We start from the raw sequence: 15,300 nt of genomic DNA, 5'->3' as shown, positions 1-15,300 counted from the left end.
GGGAGCCACCCCGTGGAGCACTTGCTGGAGACCCTCCGAGGGGCCAGGGGCCGAGCCTACCCGCACGGAGAGGCCGCGCACCAGCGGCAAGAGCAGGGCGCCCGACCCCGTATGGAGCCCCCCTTCTACACTGCGGGCTCCGAGGTGTGGCTGTACACTCCCCGCATCGGTGCCGGACAGGTGGGGAAGCTGACCACCTACTGGCGAGGACCCTGGATTGTGAGACGGCAGATCTCACCATGGACGGTGCTGATTCAGGGAGGAGAGAGGGGCCGGGAGATGGTGGTCAACATCCGCCGACTGAAGCCGTGGCGAGCAGCCCCCGAGGGGGGGAGCCCCGCCGTCCAAGTACCCCGAAACCCCGGGGTCCCCCCACCCCCCGTGCCCGGGGGCCTCGCGCAGTATATGGGCCCCACGGAGCCCCGGGCTCCGAGGGGCCCCGGGCGGGGCCGTGGGCGACGAGGACGGCGACCCCTAAACCCCACCGCCTCTGAGTTTGTTCCCCAGCCCGCAGGTGCCAGGGGCCGAGGGGAGCCGTTGGAATGGAGGAGGAGACCACCGCCGGAGCCCCAGGAGACGGAGCCGCCACCCCCGAGGCCAGCCACAAGGGCTGGGCGAATCCCGCGGACCCCGCGGCGATACCTCGTGGGGGCAACCCAGGCGAGGTGCTCCAGTCAACCCGGGACGGGGACTGGCACCCCGGGGGGCTATGTGGTGCCACAGCGACGGGGCCGCTCTGCCGAGCCAGGGAGCCGCCCGGCTTCCCCCACCGCACTGCCCCCCATCACCCCCCCCACATAAGCACACACCCGCACGCATTCCCCCCCCCATAGAGCTGGAAGGGAAGGTCACCTGATCGACCGGTTTTTATCCGAGAAACCCTTATCGGGAATAACTCTCACGGTTTCCGGTGATCAGGGAATTGGATGACCTCCCCCGTGCTACGTGGCACCGCGGCGCTGCGGCCAGCCTTAATATGGTGTGGTCGCGGCGTGGGGCATTCGGCCACCGCGGTTGAGGTGCATTTCCCCCCACACACGCGAGTATCGACGGGGCAGGCAGAGGGAATAAGTATTGTGATAGAGGAGCATCGTTAGAAAACACGCAGCGCATCTGAACGCATAATCAGGCACCCCCGCACAGGCAGCGGAGGGACGACGTAATTACGCTCGGGCACGCAGGCACCATTATTAGGGGAGTTAAAGAATAAGGCTATTAGTATGAATAACCTGGAGAGCGGGGGCACGCGGGCAGCCGTGCACAAATTTCCACGGCGCACCTTTGTAATGGACGCCGCCGCATGAACCTCGATGATGGGGGCCTGCGTGAGAAAGCGATTAATTAGGATTTACGAGCCCATTGTTCAGCGCAGCACCCCTTTGAGGTAGGGAGAATAAATAGGGGGGCGCAAGGGGGAAGGGGCGCGCTTCTCTCCAGGCCAGCGGACCAGCAGCAGCTGCAGCCAGCGACCCGGACGTCCGTGCGACGTATCGAGGTACCTCCACGGGCGCCAAACAGTGAGTGGGGAGGTGAGGTAGGATAATAGCCGATAAATAGGGAATAGGTACCGGATTAGTGGAATAGGCCAGCCTCGTCGACTCACTGATTCAACATTAAGTTACCAGGTAATAAATCATTAATAGCGAAGCGTGGTCTCGCGTGATCTTGTCGTGCAGTGTGAGCGCGTGGGGAAGCGTGTGTACGCAGTGGTTCTGTAGTGCTGCGGCTCGCCTCGGGGGAGCGCTGCGCAGAGCGGTGCGCGTGTGGGTGCGCGTGTGTTCACTACGTATATGATACAGGTGTGCGATCACAACGTGAGTGCTCCGTGTTGAGTGAGTGCCGCGCAGAGCTGTGTGTGGGTGTGCGCGTACGTAAATTAACCATGCCGGCTACGCGGACCCGCGGTGGAGGGGAATCCTCGGGCGACGGCTCCCACACCACGGGTGGGGAACCTAGCAGCGGGGGGGCGATTGATGATGCTTGCCCGGCCGTTAACATTATCGAGGGAGGGATCTCGGGGGCTAGCGACCCCCACATTATCGCTTCTCGGCCTTTTGGCTAAGATCAAGTGTAGTATCTGTTCTTATCAGTTTAATATCTGATACGTACCACATTGTGGTACCTTATATTAAATTGATTTTTGGGACAGGGAGATGGAATAGGGGCTTGCTCCGTCCACTCCGCGCATCAACCCGGTATTGCAGTTTCTCCGGGAATGGTGCACCTCCCTGCTGGGGGAGGGATATCATCAAACAAAAATAGACTATGGTGGGTTTGCAAACCCCATTTCCGCTGTTTGTCCGTAATTGGGTGCGTTCTCTCCTGTTTTGTTACCAGTCCCCTCCATCTTCTCATTTGTGCCCTGGATAGCTGTCAAATTTCAAAAATCTATCAAACTCTTTTCACAGGTATCCAGTCGGTGTGGGTCAAGAAGTAATATGTCATATGCACATGCACTTATATACAAACAGTTTGTTTTATCCTGTACTGCTTTGTTTGTTACGTCTTCATAACGCAGTATTGCCCATAATTCCGTAATTTACCTATCTTAGTCTATCTTGCTTCATGTGCTATGTAGAAAGGCCTTAGGCTGAAATTTTTCTATACCTTCCTTTAGGGACAGTGTTTTTTAACGAACGATATTTTTTCGATAGTTTTTTTCATTCATATGTATTGGTCGTACAATTTGTATTATTAAATTAGCATTTTCAGATTCAAATTCTCTGAATCAATTACACTTGCACCTAAGAACTTCCTCGTTTGTTGGCAGAAACAAACTCGGTTTAATTATTTCTGGGTGTGCCAAAGCCTTTTGCAGAAATTTAGATTTTGTCCCGGTTTCAAATATGAATGGCCGTGTGCGTGACTGATGCTCGTTTAATATTACGTATCTCTTAACACGATGGCACATGCGGAATGGTCGTGATAACTTTTGCGCATATTCTTTGGTGAAGTCACGTAAAGTATTTTTTTGTAATTTTTGTTATTTTCTTTGATCCTATCTATGTGACTTTACCGAAAGACCCAAATAATATTCGCACAATAAGTTACCACGACCATTCCGCATGTGCCATGATGTTAAAAATAACAAAGTAGTTTTTGTTATTTTTTGATATTTCTTTGAACCTATCTACATGACTTTACCGAAAGGCCCAAAGAATATGAATTCCTGCAGTCACGAAAGCTTTAAGTCAGTATTTATTGTGCGAAATAACGGGTGGAGGCCCCATGGTGTAGAGAGAGTATTGGCGTATGTAATCTCCACCACTGGCAAGTGTGTGTTATCGCTTCTCGGCCTTTTGGCTAAGATCAAGTGTAGTATCTGTTCTTATCAGTTTAATATCTGATACGTACCACATTGTGGTACCTTATATTAAATTTATTTTTGGGACAGGGAGATGGAATAGGGGCTTGCTCCGTCCACTCCGCGCATCAACCCGGTATTGCAGTTTCTCCGGGAATGGTGCACCTCCCTGCTGGAGGAGGGATATCATCAAACAAAAGTAGACTATGTTGGGTTTGCAAACCCCATTTGCGCTGTTTGTCCGTAATTGGTTGCGTTCTCTCCTGCTTTGTTACCAGTCCCCTCCATCTTCTCATTTGTGCCTTGGATAGCTGTCAAATTTCAAAAATCTATCAAACTCTTTTCACAAGTATCCAGTCGGTGTGGGTCAAGAAGTAATATGTCATATGCAAATGCACTTATATACAAACAGTTTGTTTTATCCTGTACTGCTCTGTTTGTTACGTCTTCATAACGCAGTATTGCCCATAATTCCGTAATTTACCTATCTTAGTCTATCTTGCTTCATGTGCTATGTAGAAAGGCCTTAGGCTGAAATTTTACTATACCTTCCTTTAGGGACAGTGTTTATTAACGAACGATATTTTTTCGATCGTTTTTTTTCATTCATATGTATTGGTCGTACAATTTGTATTATTAAATTAGCATTTTCAGATTCTAATTCTCTGAATCAATTACACTTGCACCTAATAACTTCCTCGTTTGTTGGCAGAAACAAACTCGGTTTAATTATTTCTGGGTGTGCCAAAGCCTTTTGCAGAAATTGAGATTTTGTCCCGGTTTCAAACATGAATGGCCGTGTGCGTGACTGATGCTTGTTTAATATTCCGTATCTCTTAACACCATGGCACATGCGGAATGGTCGTGATAACTTCTGCGCATATTCTTTGGTAAAGTCACGTAAAGTATTTTTTTGTAATTTTTGTTATTTTCTTTGAACCTATCTATGTGACTTCACCGAAAGACCCAAATAATATTCGCACAATAAGTTACCACGACCATTCCGCATGTGCCATGGTGTTAAAAGTAACAAAGTCGTTTTTTGTAATTTTTAGAAAATTATCTTTGAACCTATCTACATGACTTTACCGAAAGGCCCAAAGAATATTACTTCCTGCAGTCACGAAAGCTTTAAGTCAGTATTTATTGTGCGTAGTAACGGGTGGAGGCCCCATGGTGTAGAGAGAGTTTTGGCGTATGTAATCTCCACCACTGGCAAGTGTGTGTTATCGCTTCTCGGCCTTTTGGCTAAGATCAAGTGTAGTATCTGTTCTTATCAGTTTAATATCTGATACGTACCACATTGTGGTACCTTATATTAAATTGATTTTTGGGACAGGGAGATGGAATAGGGGCTTGCTCCGTCCACTCCGCGCATCAACCCGGTATTGCAGTTTCTCCGGAAATGGTGCACCTCCCTGCTGGGGGAGGGATATCATCAAACAAAAGTAGACTATGTTGGGTTTGCAAACTCTATTTCCGCTGTTTGTCCGTAATTGGGTGCGTTCTCTCCTGTTTTGTTACCAGTCCCCTCCATCTTCTCATTTGTGCCCTGGATAGCTGTCAAATTTCAAAAATCTATCAAACTATTTTCACAGGTATCCAGTCGGTGTGGGTCAAGAAGTAATATGTCATATGCACATGCACTTATATACAAACAGTTTGTTTTATCCTGTACTGCTCTGTTTGTTACGTCTTCATAACGCAGTATTGCCCATAATTCCGTAATTTACCTATCTTAGTCTATCGTGCTTCATGTGCTATGTAGAAAGGCCTTAGGCTGAAATTTTACTATACCTTCCTTTAGGGACAGTGTTTATTAACGAACGATATTTTTTCGATAGTTTTTTTTCATTCATATGTATTGGTCGTACAATTTGTATTATTAAATTAGCATTTTCAGATTCTAATTCTCTGAATCAATTACACTTGCACCTAATAACTTCCTCGTTTGTTGGCAGAAACAAACTCGGTTTAATTATTTCTGGGTGTGCCAAAGCCTTTTGCAGAAATTGAGATTTTGTCCCGGTTTCAAACATGAATGGCCGTGTGCGTGACTGATGCTTGTTTAATATTCCGTATCTCTTAACACCATGGCACATGCGGAATGGTCGTGATAACTTCTGCGCATATTCTTTGGTAAAGTCACGTAAAGTATTTTTTTGTAATTTTTGTTATTTTCTTTGAACCTATCTATGTGACTTCACCGAAAGACCCAAATAATATTCGCACAATAAGTTACCACGACCATTCCGCATGTGCCATGGTGTTAAAAGTAACAAAGTCGTTTTTTGTAATTTTTAGAAAATTATCTTTGAACCTATCTACATGACTTTACCGAAAGGCCCAAAGAATATTACTTCCTGCAGTGACGAAAGCTTTAAGTCGGTATTAATCAGAGGTGGGACAAAGTCATTGTTATGCAAGTCCAAGTCGAGTCGCAAGTCATCAAATTCATGACTCGAGTCTGACTCGAGTCCAAGTCACATGACTCGAGTCCACATCTCATAGGTGGGACAAAGTCATTGTTATGCAAGTCCAAGTCGAGTCGCAAGTCATCAAATTCATGACTCGAGTCTGACTCGAGTCCAAGTCACATGACTCGAGTCCACACCTCTGGTATTAATTGTGCGAAGTAACGGGTGGAGGCACCATGGTGTAGAGAGAGTCTTGGCGTATGTGTAGTGGTGATACGCGCTGGGTGTGTACGTCATGTGCCAGCGCGTATGTACGTGTGTGTGTGGTGACGCGCGCTGACGGGGAGGAGCAGGCGTCAGTGCGCGGGTGGGGGTAGTGCTGCTGATTGGCTGTGTGCCGGTGACGCGCTGAGAGGGAGTGATCGGGTGGCAGCGCGGTGTGATTGGTCGAGGAGTGGAAACACGCGCTGGGCGGAAACGGATCGTAGAGATAGCGCGTGGTGATTGGGTAACTGAGGAGCGGTGCCGACGTTGAGGTCCGCATCCGCTCCGTCTCCCGGGAGGAAGAGATATATAAGATGATGCACAGAGGAGTAGAGAGCAGAAGTGGAACCATCTAAGAATGAAGACGAAGGTGCAGAGATAGAGCCCGGAGAGGAGAGTAATGGAGAGTAATGGAGAGTAGAGGAGAGTAAGGTATAAGTGTGTAGCCAGAGAGAGAGAACGGTCTACACGAGCTGAGTACTGTATAGTGTGTAGCCAGAGAGAGAGAACGGTCTACACGAGCTGAGTAATGTATAGTGTGTAGCCAGAGAGAGAGAACGGTCTACACGAGCTGAGTGATGTATAGTGTGTAGCCAGAGAGAGAGAAAGGTCTACACGAGCCGAGTATGCATACGGTGTAGCCAGAGAGAGAGGAAGGTCTACACGAGCCGAGTATGCATACGGTGTAGCCAGAGAGAGAGATGCAAAGTCTACACGAGGCGAGTGGAGAGTGTAGCAGAGGCGCAGAGTCTACACGAGACGAGAGAAGAGTGTAGCCGAGGCGCGGAGTCTACACGAGGCACAGAGAGCCAGCAGCACAGAATCTAAGAGAGTCAAGAGAAGCGTAGGGCGGAGAGAAGAGGTCACGAGTTGTACCGTTGTATGGTGACCGCATTGTGAAGAAGAGAGGCCACGCGTTGTATCGTTACAAGTCAAGATTTAATAAAAGAAGTGTGTTCCCGTCAAGGAGTTTCCTGCCGTCATTTTCCAATACTTCATCTGGCGTCAGAAGCGAAACGGGCTTCCAAGCATGGAGACAAGGAAGACCCGTAGGACCCACGGGATTGACCGCGAGGAAAACCTGGACGACTCGGGGCCGCTGGTGGCGGGGGGTGAGGAGGAGGACTTGCCCACGCTACAGGATCCGTCGACGGCGCCGGCCGAGCGACCGGGGACCGACGCCGGGCTTCGTGAGGCACACTCCCGACTGGCGGAGCTGCTGCTCGCCGCCGCGTCCATCTTGGCGGAGATCAGCTCGTCGGGAGGAGCGGGGACGGTGGGGGACATTTTACAAGGTCGCCCCGCAGATTCCCGCCAAAACGAATGGGGGATTCCCGCCATTGCGCCTGGGCCTACTTTTGGCGGGAACAGCGAGCGCCACGTGGTGGTGGGTTCCCAAGCGCGCGCATCGACGTCATCAGCGCGCGAGGGGGTCCGCCATTTTACGTCTGCCGCTGGAGCCGCCATCTTACACACCGACGGAGAGGCGGAGAGGAACCACGAGGCGGATGACTTCATTTTTCAGCAGCGTCTGCCCACGTTGTCAGCCTTCAAGGCGGAAGGCGGAGACTGGGGCAAATTTCAGCGAAGGTTTTTGGCGCATCAAGAGATGTCAGCGTGGTCCGATGCTACGGCGCTGCGGGCGTTGCCTGCCCTGCTGGACGACGACGCGCTCGCTGCCTTCAGGTCTGCACGGAAGTCGGACCGCTCCACGCTGAAGGATGCGCTGGGTTTGTTGGCCAGGGTCTACGGACCTCCCTCGGCGTGCCGCCATCATTTCTACGCAAGACGGAAAGCGGCCACGGAGACCGCGCTGGCCTATCGCACGGCGTTGCTGGCTCTTGCTGATGCTGCGTTCCCTCGGATGGACGAGGAGGGCCAAGACGCGATGGTTTTGGAGCAGCTGCTTAAGTTGGCGCAGGACCTGGGGGTCCCTATCAACACAGCTGACGAGATTGATATTTCTTCTTTGAGAGTCGCCACGAGTATTCAAGCGCACGAGGCCCTACAACGGAAACAAGGAGTTGGTTGCAACGCTGCTGTCGTCGCAGCTCCGGGTTCGGTGGTCACCGAACCCCAAGTCGTCAGCCCACGAGAGGAGGCGTTCGCCACGGGACGACCAGGGGACTGGAGGCCGGGGGCTCGGTCGCCTCTGCGATCGGGCCGAAAGTCGGAGCAACCAAGATCTACTCCGACCCTCGTCACGTGCTATAACTGCGGCCTCCGGGGCCACGTGGCGTCCGGGTGCCGCGCTCCGCGTCAGCGCGCCATGGGTGCTCGGCTGGACGACGACCGAGATCCCAAGTCATCTCTACAATCCCCGGCAAGTCGCGGCACCTCACACGCTCGGCCTGTTTATTCGGCACACATGGGACGCCGCGTTGCGGCGGAGGAGGGCCGGTTAAGGTTCGGGGATTCGGTTCGGCGAGGGGGGTTCGGCCGGGACCAGGGAGACATTGAATGGGCGGAATTGGGGCATAGAATTGTGGCTGCTTCGGCGGGTTCGTCCGTTGTTACGGGATCTATTGATGGGGTCGAGATTAGGGTGTTAGTGGACACGGGGGCATCGGCAACTATTATATCGGACCTCATTTATGATATTCTCCCAGTCAAATGTCGTCCGCTGCTTCCAGTGGAGGTGCCATTTTACGCCGCTAATGGGGGATCGTTGGGCATTATCGGTCAGATTAGGGCGTCCATTTGCATTGGAAATATCAAATTGTCGGGACCCGTTTTCGTTTCGTCTTCTTTGGCGGTTCCGTGTCTTTTGGGCACTGATTTTTTGGCTAAAATGCCCATTAAAATTCTTATCGATCAACGATGCATTGAACTGCCATCGGGTCGCCGGATTGCATTTTTGACGAGCCCTACTGACATTCGGACGGCGTGCGCTACGATACAAGCGGTGGCGACACGGACCGTGCATGTGCCCCCGGGTTCACAGATGTTGATTCCCCTCCGGTTGCGGAAACCATGGGTGAGGGAGGCTTCGGAACAAAGTATGCTTTTGGGTCCTTCTAACAAGGCTGTCGGGGGTCTTGATTTATCGGTGGCTCACACTTTGGTGCGGGCTGACAGGGATCCGTTTGTGATGGTTTTGAACGCGGGGTCGCGGCCAGCTGTCATTCCGCAGGGCACCGTGCTGGCTCACGCGGCGCGGGTCCCTGTGGATGATGGGTTGGTTGCGCAGGTGGGCTCGAGCCCCGCGCGGAACGTTGAGCCAAGGGAAGACCTTGAGTGGGTCCATTCGCTATGCGCCGCCTCGGACGATTTGTCGGCGGCGCAGTTGGGTGCGCTGCGCGAGTTGCTCATAGAATTCTCTGATGTGTTCAGTAAACATGAGTATGACATTGGGTGCACGGATTTGTTGCACCACCACATTGAAACGGGCGATGCGGCGCCGGTCAAGCTAAATCCCTTCCGACTGAGTCCCGTGGAGAAGGAACATGTTCAGTCGGCTGTTAACGAAATGCTAGAAGCCGATATTATTTCGCCCTCCTCTAGCCCGTGGGGAGCGCCTATTGTGCTGGTTAAGAAGCAGGACGGGTCCCTGCGATTCTGCGTTGATTTCCGTCGCCTGAATAAGATCTCTGTGGCTGACGCGTATCCGCTCCCCAGGATGGATGAGTCCCTCGATGCATTGTCTGGTGCGCGATATTTTTCGACTCTTGATTTGTTATCGGGGTTTTGGCAGTTGCCGCTCGACGAAGAGTCGAAACCTAAGACAGCATTTCGGACTCCAGGGGGGCTGTTCCAGTTTAACCGGTTACCCAGGGGACTTCACTCCTCTCCAGCGACGTTTCAGCGACTTATGGAGTTGGTTTTGTCGGGCTTGCAGTGGGATACATGCTTGATTTATATGGACGATGTCATTGTTTTCAGTAAAACGTTTGAAGAACACCTCCAGCGATTGAGAGGGGTGTTCTTGCGAATGCGATCGGCTAAGCTGAAATTTAAACCGGCCAAATGTCACCTCCTTCGGAAGTCGGTTAGATACTTGGGTCACATTGTCGATTCTTCGGGGATCTCCACCGATCCCGCGAAGACGGATTGTGTCGGTTCGTGGCCGACACCTACGTCCGTTTCCGACGTGCGTAGTTTCATCGGGTTTGCTTCTTATTATCGGCGGTTCGTTGAGCACTTCGCCACTATTGCAAAACCCTTGCACGCTCTAACGGCGAAGGGAGTGAAGTTCAAATGGGGACCGGAGGAGGAGGCCGCGTTTCGCTCCCTCCGGGACGCCTTGGTGGGTGCCCCACCCTTGTGTTATCCCGATTTTGCGAGTCCCTTTTTGCTGGACACGGATGCTAGCAACACGGGCATTGGGGGGGTGCTATCCCAAGTCGTTGGGGGTGTCGAAAGAGTTGTCGCCTACGGTAGTAGGGTGTTGTCTCCGGCGGAGCAGCGCTACTGCGTCACCCGTCGCGAGCTGCTTGCCATTGTCTTTTTTGTGCAGCAGTTTAGGCCATATCTCTATGGTCGTCACTTTACGGTCCGAACGGACCACGCGGCGCTACAGTATTCATTGAGGGTCGCCCAACCCTCGGGCCAGTTGTCGCGTTGGTTGGAAGTCCTCCAGGACTATCAGTTTACGACTACGTACCGTAAGGGGTTGCGACACACAAATGCCGATTGCTTGTCGCGGTTGTTGCCTTGTGATGAATGCGCGTGTTTGTCGGGATCGGCGCGCTGTAAACCGACGCTTGCGGGGGAGATGGGGGCACTGGCTGCGACAGCGGGCGCACCGATCGTGGATGATTCCACTGCCTCTCAGGGTCGGGACTCGCTGCTCTCGTTGTCGCTCAGCGAATGGGGCCGTCTCCAGATGGCGGACAGCTCACTGCTAGCATTGCGCCGCAAGGTTGGGGGTCCCGAGGGGGACCAGGAGCGTACCGGCTCCTATGTACTTGAGCAGGGCATGTTATTGAGATGGGACAGTTTGTCCCGGCGGAACGCACTCGTGGTGCCTTCCGCTGTAAGGGGGAGGGTTGTCTTGGCGGCACATGAACGCCTCTTGCACTTGGGAGTTAACAAGACGCTTGCCCTGCTTCAGCGTGACTATTACTGGCCGGGAATGGGAAGTGATGTGGTAAATATTCTGAAGGGGTGCGTTGAGTGCGCCAGGCGTAAACCACCGCCCGTGGCAGCTAATCCACCACTGCAATCTATTCAGGTCTCGCGTACTAACGAGCTCGTTGCACTCGATATTTTGGGGCCCTTCCCAGTCACGCCGAGAGGGAATAAATATTTGTTAGTGGGGGTCGAATACTTTACCCGATGGCCTATGGCGTGGCCTCTCGCTAACCAGTCGGCAGCGGCTGTGACGGACGCCTTCGTCCAGGGCTATGTCCTGGACAAGGGGGCTCCCGAACGCCTGCTGACCGACCAAGGTAAAAAATTTTCGAGTAAATTGTTGCAAGAGGTGTGCGATCTGTTGGGTACCAAGAAGGTGCGTACCTCCCCGTACCACCCGCAGACAGACGGGATGGTGGAGAGACTCCACAAAACTTTGACTTCCATGCTGTGCCAGCAGGTGTGCGAGGCACATGTAGATTGGGACCTGCAGGTCCCGGGAGTCCTTGCCGCGTATAGAATGGCCCCCCATGCAGCTACGGGGTTTTCCCCATTCTATTTGATGTACGGTCGGGAAGCTGACCCGCCAATGGAAACGCAACTTGGCCTGTCCGCTCCACGAACTAATTCTAAATTGGCAGAACATATTAAGTTTAATATTCACAAGCTGACAGAGGCGAGGGAGGCCGCACGGCTTAATTCGCGGGCTCGCCAAATTGCTAATGAACGGTTGCGGGCACGGAAGGTGTCCGGGCACGATTGGAAACCAGGTGACAGGGCCTGGCTGCATTGCCCTCAGGCACCCTTGGCTACGTCGCCTAAATTGTTGAGACCGTGGAGGGGACCCGTGGAGGTCGTGCGCGTTGCACGACCCCAGTGCGTTCAGATAAAGTGGGGAAAGCGCCGTTGGTACGTTCACCCCTCCCGACTGAAACCGTTCTCGCCTCCATATGGCCTCCCCTTGTGTCGTCATGGCCGAGCGTGTGACGTGACCGGCGACCCACAGGGGGAAATGTCTCTGCCTGATCCACGCGTATTTTCGCCTGATCTGCTCCCAGGTGTCTCGGATCTGACAGCTGCCGACCACCGGCGGCCGGATCTCCGCGGCGGGGCCGGCCCTTTCAGGCCCGTTCCGCGCCGTCTGGAGCAGCCGGAACCGTCGGACGGTCGTCAGTGTCCCGCCCCATACGACGGACCAGCCAGACGGACTCGCGCCAAGTCGTGCTACTTTGCGCGACCCGCCTCATGAGGAGTCGGGGCTGTTGGTGCGCCTCGTCACTGCGTGTAGTCGCAGGGGCGCGGGGCGCGTTCGTTTTCTGGAATTTGCTTGTATTGTGTTGTTGTTGACTTTTCGTGTTAATTGTCAATTTGTACATAGTTGTTCTTGTTGTTGTTGTTCTTGTTGTTATGTTACGGGGCACACTGGGGGGTTACGGGGTTTTTTTTTTGGTTGGTTGTCATCTTATCGTAGCGGTTGGTTGTTGTTAGCAGCCGGGCCGGCTGCGAGCTATGTGGGAGGGGGTGATGTAGTGGTGATACGCGCTGGGTGTGTACGTCATGTGCCAGCGCGTATGTACGTGTGTGTGTGGTGACGCGCGCTGACGGGGAGGAGCAGGCGTCAGTGCGCGGGTGGGGGTAGTGCTGCTGATTGGCTGTGTGCCGGTGACGCGCTGAGAGGAAGTGATCGGGTGGCAGCGCGGTGTGATTGGTCGAGGAGTGGAAACACGCGCTGGGCGGAAACGGATCGTAGAGATAGCGCGTGGTGATTGGGTAACTGAGGAGCGGTGCCGACGTTGAGGTCCGCATCCGCTCCGTCTCCCGGGAGGAAGAGATATATAAGATGATGCACAGAGGAGTAGAGAGCAGAAGTGGAACCATCTAAGAATGAAGACGAAGGTGCAGAGATAGAGCCCGGAGAGGAGAGTAATGGAGAGTAATGGAGAGTAGAGGAGAGTAAGGTATAAGTGTGTAGCCAGAGAGAGAGAACGGTCTACACGAGCTGAGTACTGTATAGTGTGTAGCCAGAGAGAGAGAACGGTCTACACGAGCTGAGTAATGTATAGTGTGTAGCCAGAGAGAGAGAACGGTCTACACGAGCTGAGTGATGTATAGTGTGTAGCCAGAGAGAGAGAAAGGTCTACACGAGCCGAGTATGCATACGGTGTAGCCAGAGAGAGAGGAAGGTCTACACGAGCCGAGTATGCATACGGTGTAGCCAGAGAGAGAGATGCAAAGTCTACACGAGGCGAGTGGAGAGTGTAGCAGAGGCGCAGAGTCTACACGAGACGAGAGAAGAGTGTAGCCGAGGCGCGGAGTCTACACGAGGCACAGAGAGCCAGCAGCACAGAATCTAAGAGAGTCAAGAGAAGCGTAGGGCGGAGAGAAGAGGTCACGAGTTGTACCGTTGTATGGTGACCGCATTGTGAAGAAGAGAGGCCACGCGTTGTATCGTTACAAGTCAAGATTTAATAAAAGAAGTGTGTTCCCGTCAAGGAGTTTCCTGCCGTCATTTTCCAATACTTCATATGTAATCTCCACCACTGGCAAGTGTGTGTTATCGCTTCTCGGCCTTTTGGCTAAGATCAAGTGTAGTATCTGTTCTTATCAGTTTAATATCTGATACGTACCACATTGTGGTACCTTATATTAAATTGATTTTTGGGACAGGGAGATGGAATAGGGGCTTGCTCCGTCCACTCCGCGCATCAACCCGGTATTGCAGTTTCTCCGGAAATGGTGCACCTCCCTGCTGGGGGAGGGATATCATCAAACAAAAGTAGACTATGTTGGGTTTGCAAACTCTATTTCCGCTGTTTGTCCGTAATTGGGTGCGTTCTCTCCTGTTTTGTTACCAGTCCCCTCCATCTTCTCATTTGTGCCCTGGATAGCTGTCAAATTTCAAAAATCTATCAAACTATTTTCACAGGTATCCAGTCGGTGTGGGTCAAGAAGTAATATGTCATATGCACATGCACTTATATACAAACAGTTTGTTTTATCCTGTACTGCTCTGTTTGTTACGTCTTCATAACGCAGTATTGCCCATAATTCCGTAATTTACCTATCTTAGTCTATCTTGCTTCATGTGCTATGTAGAAAGGCCTTAGGCTGAAATGTTACTATACCTTCCTTTAGGGACAGTGTTTATTAACGAACGATATTTTTTCGATAGTTTTTTTTCATTCATATGTATTGGTCGTACAATTTGTATTATTATATTAGCATTTTCAGATTCTAATTCTCTTAATCAATTACAATTGCACCTAAGAACTTCCTCGTTTGTTGGCAGAAACAAACTCGGTTTAATTATTTCTGGGTGTTCCAAAGCCTTTTGCAGAAATTGAGATTTTGTCCCGGTTTCAAATATGAATGGCCGTGTGCGTGACTGATGCTTGTTTAATATTCCGTATCTCTTAACACCATGGCACATGCGGAATGGTCGTGATAACTTCTGCGCATATTCTTTGGTGAAGTCACGTAAAGTATTTTTTTGTAATTTTTGTTATTTTCTTTGAAGCTATCTATGTGACTTTACCGAAAGACCCAAATAATATTCGCACAATAAGTTACCACGACCATTCCGCATGTGCCATGGTGTAGTAACGCTCACGACTCATTCACACCGGAGTTGGAGGCACACTTGTTTATTTAACACCAACGTTGTGACATACACATTTGAGGGGGTATCGGCCCCCTCACCCGTCTATCTGAGGACACACCTCTCTAGCTAACCCTAGCCTGCCTCTGAGTCCTCCACTAATGGGCTAGGGGAGGCTATCTTGGCCCGACACTGGTCAGTCGGGCCCGGTACCCAGAGTCCAGACCAGCACTGGCTCTGGCCCTGGTACCACGCCACTGGCTCGAGCCTGCGCGGTCCTGATAAGGACGGCGTACCAGGGGGAGTCCAGGGCTCTCTCTAAGACGTCTTCCGTCTTCTCTCCTTTAGCTAAACATCACTCCCGAGCCCTTCGATACATTCCCCTTTTATACCCAACCCCTCCCTGAGGGTTGGGGCCCCGGGGGATCATAACGACCGAATCGACCCCCCAGGGTGTCTGGCGCGGACGTCGCAGAGGGCACCTGCTCGTGCACTCATGTAGCCCCGCCTACTGTGTTTGTTTACCATAGGCTGCCATGCATAACGGGCTCTCTCTCTAACACCCCTACATCACTCCCCCCCGCATAGCATGCAGCCGTCCCGGCTGCCAACATACAAAAATTTGACAATAAAGGTGCCTTCAC

At 52.1% G+C, this 15,300-nt stretch overlaps 4 non-coding genes across 4 annotated transcripts; all 4 read left to right on the top strand.

Annotated features, from left to right (window-relative positions):
- The first annotated feature begins 2,038 nt into the window (after positions 1 to 2,038).
- Positions 2,039 to 2,229, top strand: LOC144937438 (U2 spliceosomal RNA). Its single transcript, XR_013637731.1, has one exon. It is a non-coding gene; the product is annotated as a U2 spliceosomal RNA (small nuclear RNA).
- Positions 2,230 to 3,283: 1,054 nt separating this feature from the next.
- On the top strand, positions 3,284 to 3,474 carry LOC144937435 (U2 spliceosomal RNA). Its single transcript, XR_013637728.1, has one exon. It is a non-coding gene; the product is annotated as a U2 spliceosomal RNA (small nuclear RNA).
- A 1,058-nt stretch (positions 3,475 to 4,532) lies between these two features.
- LOC144937335 (U2 spliceosomal RNA) lies at positions 4,533 to 4,723 on the top strand. Its single transcript, XR_013637640.1, has one exon. It is a non-coding gene; the product is annotated as a U2 spliceosomal RNA (small nuclear RNA).
- An 8,891-nt stretch (positions 4,724 to 13,614) lies between these two features.
- On the top strand, positions 13,615 to 13,805 carry LOC144937334 (U2 spliceosomal RNA). The gene has a single exon (XR_013637639.1). It is a non-coding gene; the product is annotated as a U2 spliceosomal RNA (small nuclear RNA).
- The last annotated feature ends 1,495 nt before the right edge of the window (positions 13,806 to 15,300 follow it).

Source organism: Lampetra fluviatilis, chromosome 18, assembly GCF_964198595.1.
Source record: "Lampetra fluviatilis chromosome 18, kcLamFluv1.1, whole genome shotgun sequence".
Taxonomy (NCBI): domain Eukaryota; kingdom Metazoa; phylum Chordata; class Hyperoartia; order Petromyzontiformes; family Petromyzontidae; genus Lampetra; species Lampetra fluviatilis.
The sequence above is the reverse complement of the archived record's forward strand: the minus strand, read 5'-3'. Positions and strand labels throughout refer to the sequence as shown.